This window comes from Schistocerca nitens, chromosome 3, assembly GCF_023898315.1.
Source record: "Schistocerca nitens isolate TAMUIC-IGC-003100 chromosome 3, iqSchNite1.1, whole genome shotgun sequence".
NCBI classification, from domain to species: Eukaryota; Metazoa; Arthropoda; class Insecta; order Orthoptera; family Acrididae; genus Schistocerca; species Schistocerca nitens.
Window position 1 is genome coordinate 132,894,488 of NC_064616.1, and position 7,415 is coordinate 132,901,902.

The 7,415-nt window shown below is 47.3% G+C and overlaps 1 pseudogene; it reads right to left on the reverse strand.

The window, feature by feature from the left end:
• Nucleotides 1-1,458: 1,458 nt before the first annotated feature.
• On the reverse strand, nt 1,459-1,674 carry LOC126250446 (U2 spliceosomal RNA; annotated as a pseudogene).
• Between the last annotated feature and the right edge of the window lie 5,741 nt (nt 1,675-7,415).

A 7,415-nucleotide genomic window follows, 5' to 3' on the forward strand; every position in this document is an offset into this window, starting at 1 on the left:
TCATGGGCCATGACTGGGGGCAGAGACATGGCTCCATTGAACAGGACCAAGAGTTTTGTGTGGGTGTTTGGTGCGCCCTTGAATCTTTTTAAAGTATCCTAGGCGGTGCTGAAGATGTCCCATTGTAGGAAAAAAATGTAGTCGTTGATACTCATGAAAAATCTCGAGAGGTCTGTACTATCCACTCGTCTGAGTTGTTGCTGGTTGGCGGCCCCGTGTGAGATGTGTGGAGGTAGATGATATCCAAGCCAGAGGCTGTTGTTGTGGCAATGAAGGAAATGTCTTGGTGTCGACAATCGACAGTGGTGTTGGAGTTTATGTGGATTGCTGCTCCTTTGCCCTGATACCCTGCCCCTGAGCTCTATACATGTGAAGCGCTTGTTGAAGTGTAGAACAGCTTCTGTAGATAGTTGGATGGTCGCCTTCACAGTTTCTGCTCTTTGGCTTCTGAGTTAGTTGGTTGGTACAGGACTGTGATATTCCGTCATATCTTGATAACACATCGCAGAACCGTTCGGTTTACAGGTGGGGAAGGATGGGTAGCAGATTGTTAAAGATCTGGGTATTTACTCCAAGCGACATTTAAGCGCCCAATCCTTCTGAGAATGATAGGACAGCTTTTGCGAATCTGGAATGATTAACAGTTATCCTGCACTGCGAGGGATGGCTTGTCGGCTGGGAGTGGCAAAGTCCTAATATTCAGGTAGAGGCCCACGGTTGTCGTGGGGACGGAGGAGAGAGCGTAACATTCTACTCGCCCACAGACCTACAGGTCTCAGCAGGATTACTTCAGGAGCAGTACACCGGAATTCTATGTGACTTACTTCGACCAGCCCGACAAGGAAACTGACAGACAGAACGTAATTAGCGTTGGATATCCTCAGCTATCTGACGACTGTTACCATTGTTTTTGGTATTGGAGGAAGTAACTACACAATGTGTGGGAAAGTCACAAGAGAAGTCACAGAAGCGTGTGTAACGGTTACCCTGCGAGTGTAATCAGACTGCAGAAAAAAATCACTCACCATGCAAAGGGGCTCTAATGATCAAATATATCAATTACTCAATCAATTTGGTATCAATGACGAGCTGCGGAGTGACTGGGACTGAGAGTGAGAGATTCACGGATATCATTCGCGAGTTTGTAACGAAATTTCGGTCTCCTACTTACAAAGGGAGAGATAGCAATCGTAATAACATCACCTATATTACCGAATTTATAAATTGATATATAATATTAACCTGTTATTTACAACTCCTGTGTGCTGCTATTTGGATACCTTACGAGACTTTGTAGATGATGAGTCATTTGATTACCTTAAGATAAGGGTTCGGAAGTGTGGAGGGCGCGACCGCTACGGTCGCAGGTTCGAATCCTGCCTCGGGCATGGATGTGTGTGATGTCCTTAGGTTAGTTAGGTTTAAGTAGTTCTAAGTTCAATGGTACTGATGACCTCAGAAGTTAAGTCCCACAGTGCTTAGAGCCATTTGAACCATTGGAGGTGTGGAGGGAGGCTGAGACAGAGGTAAAATACACTCATAACTCTTCGTCATGAGCCAAAACTGAGTTTAATATTCCAGTCCTGTGATGCAAAACGTAACAGATATTAAGCTGGTAAGAACAGATTTTTTACTGGATGAGAGAGTACTTGGTGGTTATATAGTCTATGCAATACTGGTGTAGAAGATCTTCACACTAAGAATCAACAAGTAACAATACTTCAGCAATATGAAAACACGTGCATGCTCCAATGTTTTCTGTCTTCGTAAATAACGCGCATGAGAGGGAGGAACATATATTTCGCCTGAGAAATACGAGGTGAGTGGACAACAAGATCCCAGTCTTGGATTGAGTAAAGTATATTATTTCCTACGATTCTGTTGGCTATGAAGGAACTTGCGACTTGTAAATAGGTATAAGTGTGTTTCATTCTCCAATGCTGTTGCTACATAACTCCCGTATATAGGGAGCATGGGTTTGCAGCAGGTCTGGGACACTGGTTTGGTGTCCTAATATCGTTACGCATCTTTGTGTCCTTCTCAGCAGTTATTCACTTGTAGATCGGTGAGATGTTACTCTCCTGCACTTCAGTGATAGTTTGTTGTCCTATTACACTACTGGCCATTAAAACTGCTACACCACGAAGATGACGTGCTACAGACGCGAAATTTAATCGACAGAAAGAAGATGCTGTGATATGCAAATGATTAGCTTTTCAGAGCATTCACACAAGGTTTGCGCCGGTGGCGACACCTACAACGTGCTGACATGAGGGAAGTTTCCAACCGATTTCTCATACACAAACAGCAGTTGAACTGCGTTGCCTGGTGAAACGTTGTTGTGACGCTTCGTGTAAGGAGGATAAATGCGTACCATCACGTTTCCGACTTTGATAAAGGTCGGATTGTAGCCCATCGCAATTGCGGTTTATTGTATCGCGACATTGCTGCTCGCGTTGGTCCAGATCCAATACGGAACGCCGTGCTGGATCCTAACGGCCTCGTATTACTAGCACTCGAGATGACAGGCATATTATCCGCATGGCTGTAACGGATCGTGCAGCCACGTCTCGATCCCTGAGTCAACAGATGGTGACCTTTGCAAGACAACAACCATCTGCACGAACAGTTCGAAGACGCTTGTAGCATAATGGACTATCAGCTCGGAGACCATGGCTGCGGTTACCCTTGACGCTGCACCACAGACAGGAGCGACTGCGGTGGTGTACTCAACGACGAACCTGGGTACACGAATGGCACAAAACATCATTTTTTAGGATGAATCCAGGTTCTGTTTACAGCATCATGATGGCCGCATCCGTGTTTGGCGACATCGCGGTGAACACACATTGGAAGTGTGCATTCGTCATCGTCATACTGCCGTGTCACCCGGCGTGATGGTACGGGGTGCCATTGGTTACACGTCTCGGTCACCTCTTTTTCTCAGTGACGGCAGTTTGAACAGTGGACGTTACATTTCAGATGTGTTACGACCCGTGGCTCTACCCTCCATTCGATCCCTGCGAAACCTTACATCTCAGCAGGATAATGCACGACCGCATGTTGCAGGTCCTGTACGGGCCTTTCTAGATACAGAAAATGTTCGACAGCTGCCCTGGCCAGCACATTCTCCAGATCTCTCACCAATTGAAAATGTCTGGTCAATGGTGGCCGAGCAACTGTCTCGTCACAATACGCCAGTCACTACTCTTGATGAACTGTGGTATCGTGTTGAAGCTGCATGGGCAGCTGTACCTGCACACGCCATCCAAGCTCTGTTTGACTCAATGCCCAGGCGTGTCAAGGACGTTATTACGTCCAGAGGTGGTTGTTCCGGGTACTGATTTCTCAGGATCTATGCACCCAAATTGCGTGAAAATGTAATCACATGTCATTTGTAGTATAATATCATCTGCATTTCTTCTTGGTGTAGCAATTTTAATGGCCAGTAGTGTATTATTACCAATACTTCCCACATAGTGCTATTGGCTAGACTGTGCGGAGCAGCTCTCTAGGGCTGGAGTAATTGCGATTTGTCCGCCTGCTTAGCTGAGTGGTAACGTGTTTGCCTACCATGCAGCGGGGCTGGGTTCGATTGCCGGCCGCGTTGGATATTTTCTACGTTCATGGGCTGGGTGTTGTGTTGTCCTCATTCTGATCTCATCATCACTGTCACGCAGGTGTCCCGATGTGGCGTCACCTGAAATAAGACTTGGAACTCGGAGGCCGAATTTTCCCAGATGGGGCTTCTAGCGACCAGTGCAACACGATCATTGCAATATCGATTTAATTAATTAGTCATTTAACTTGATATCAATTTGATATCAAAAGCACGACTGTGCCACATCTACAATGGGGGCAGGAGGAAGTTTGGGGGAGTGTCTGTCATCTTGAATAAATGAAAACTGTCTCAGAATCTCCCTTGTCCCACTGCTGCACTGTTGGAGAAACGAAGGCATTTCGTCCACAGTGTACACTGGTAAACTTAATAATTTATCAGTAAAGAAATAAAACTCTATGATTGGCCGATGATATCGTAATTGTGCCAGATCCTGCAAAAGACTAGAAAGAAAAGTTGTTCGAAAGGGATAACATCTTCCAAAGTGCCTGTGAGAGTAATACCAACAAGAGGAAAAGAAGGTTAATGAGATGTAGTTGGCTTAAATTAGCTGATGCTGATGGACTTAGACTGGAAAATGGGATAAAAACAGTAGTGAGTAAGTTCTGCTGTTTGGACAGTGAAATAATGTTAATGTACCTAATACGTATGGTGGCTTGCAAAGTTTAGGAGGTGAAGTGCAACTTACATTACTGGGATACCTGACCCTGAATCTCGTGCCCACATCAGAACAACCCTTAGAATCACCACTGATATTATTTGCTCAACGGACTGAACGACACTAACAAACTGCGTCCCCCGCTGCCCCCCCCCCCCCTGCAGCAGTGGCCTCCTAACGTATCCTCGACTCAAGAAATTTAACAAATTCATAAGTGGTCAGGAGGAAGAAGCTCTTGAAATGAAACATTGTTTTCCTACGATTTAGTTTATTAGAACAGAAAATATGGAATACACAGAAATAAAACGTGGATGAAAAATTTAAAAAAAAATTACATCTCCATCCATATGCATATTTTGAAAACCACTATACGGTGCGTGTCAGAGGGTAAACTGTACCACTACTATTCATTTCCTTTCCTATTCCACTCGCAAATAGATCGAAGGAATAAAAGACTGCCTACACTCCTGGAAATTGAAATAAGAACACCGTGAATTCATTGTCCCAGGAAGGGGAAACTTTATTGACACATTCCTGGGGTCAGATACATCACATGATCACACTGACAGAACAACAGGCACATAGACACAGGCAACAGAGCATGCACAATGTCGGCACTAGTACAGTGTATATCCACCTTTCGCAGCAATGCAGGCTGCTATTCTCCCATGGAGACGATCGTAGAGATGCTGGATGTAGTCCTGTGGAACGGCTTGCCATGCCATTTCCACCTGGCGCCTCAGTTGGACCAGCGTTCGTGCTGGACGTGCAGACCGCGTGAGACGACGCTTCATCCAGTCCCAAACATGCTCAATGGGGGACCGATCCGGAGATCTTGCTGGCCAGGGTAGTTGACTTACACCTTCTAGAGCACGTTGGGTGGCACGGGATACATGCGGACGTGCATTGTCCTGTTGGAACAGCAAGTTCCCTTGCCGGTCTAGGAATGGTAGAACGATGGGTTCGATGACGGTTTGGATGTACCGTGCACTATTCAGTGTCCCCTCGACGATCACCAGTGGTGTACGGCCAGTGTAGGAGATCGCTCCCCACACCATGATGCCGGGTGTTGGCCCTGTGTGCCTCGGTCGTATGCAGTCCTGATTGTGGCGCTCACCTGCACGGCGCCAAACACGCATACGACCATCATTGGCACCAAGGCAGAAGCGACTCTCATCGCTGAAGACGACACGTCTCCATTCGTCCCTCCATTCACGCCTGTCGCGACACCACTGGAGGCGGGCTGCACGATGTTGGGGCGTGAGCGGAAGACGGCCTAACGGTGTGCGGGACCGTAGCCCAGCTTCATGGAGGCGGTTGCGAATGGTCCTCGCCGATACCCCAGGAGCAACAGTGTCCCTAATTTGCTGGGAAGTGGCGGTGCAGTCCCCTACGGCACTGCGTAGGATCCTACGGTCTTGGCGTGCATCCGTGCGTCGCTGCGGTCCGGTCCCAGGTCGACGGGCACGTGCACCTTCCGCCGACCACTGGCGACAACATCGATGTTCTGTGGAGATCTCACGCCCCACGTGTTGAGCAATTCGGCGGTACGTCCACCCGGCCTCCCGCATGCCCACTATACGCCCTCGCTCAAAGTCCGTCAACTGCACATACGGTTCACGTCCACGCTGTAGCGGCATGCTACCAGTGTTAAAGACTGCGATGGAGCTCCGTATGCCACGGCAAACTGGCTGAAACTGACGGCGGCGGTGCACAAATGCTGCGCAGCTAGCGCCATTCGACGGCCAACACCGCGGTTCCTGGTGTGTCCGCGGTGCCGTGCGTGTGATCATTGCTTGTACAGCCATCTCGCAGTGTCCGGAGCAAGTAGGGTGGGTCTGACACACGGGTGTCAATGTGTTCTTTTTTCCATTTCCAGGAGTGTATATGCCTCTTTATGAGCCCTAATGTCTCGTTCCTTATCTTCACAGTCCTTACGCAAAAATGAATGTTCGCGGCTGTATAATCCTTCTGCTGTCATTTTCAAACGACAGTTCGCTAAATTTTCTCAATGGTGTTCCTCAGAAAGAAAATGACTGCCTTTCCTCCAGGAGTTCCAATTTGAGATCTCAGATCATCCACCCACTAATTTGGCGGGAATCAATAGGACCGCTTCTACAGGACTCTTTTCTGAGGGAAACCCAGGTTTGCGGGCTGATACATGTTTGGGATGGAGTGGTCAGTAGACAGGCGTTTCGGTATTGTTCACTGCGTTACCCTTTCGGGCATATATTGTAAACACATCTCAGAACCTTTCGGTCTCCAGGCTTAGGTGGCTGGAAGTAGGTTTCCCAACATCTGGGTATTTACCTCAGCGACATTTAAGCGCCCGGTCCTTCTGAGAAGGATAGGACAACTTTTGCGAGTCTGGAATCATTAACAGCTGTCTGATAAAGAGGTCAGTGGCCTGTCGGCTGAGATTAGTAGCCAGTGGCGGTGGTAGCAGCTACGCGCATGTAACCTGATGGTGGTATCGGAGACAGGGTCGGATGCATTGCGCGGGCAGAGAAGAAAGGGAAACATTCTACTGCCCCCATAGACCTACAGGTATCAGAAGGATTATTTCAGAAGTAGTCTACCAGAGCTGTATGTGACTTACAAACACCAGCAATACAAGGCAACTAACAGAGAGAACGTAATTAGCGCTGGATATCCTCAGCTATCTGGCGATAGTTACCATTGATTTTGGTATTGGAGGAACTAATTACGTAGTATGTGGGAACCCGCCAGAGACGTCAAGGAAGTGTCTACAATGGTTAAATGGCGAGTGTAATGTGATTATAGGAAAAAAAATCATTCACCATGCAAAGGAACTCTCATAAATTTACTTAATCAGTCAACCAATCTCGTATCAATGACGTGTCACCAGGCGGGTGGAGGCGAATGCAAGAGTTTCACGGATATGATTCGTGGGTTCGAGCGGTAATCAGGCATTTTTTCGTTGCTGCGAGTTTCTGTAAAAAAATTTCAGTCTCCTACCTACACGGGGAGAGATTGCCATTGTAATAAAATCACCTCTATTACCGAATTTATAAAGTGGTATATAGTATTAACCTGATATTTACATCTCCTGTGTGCTGTTATTTGGATACCTTACGAGACTTCGTACGTGGTGAGGCGTCTGACTACGTTAAGAGA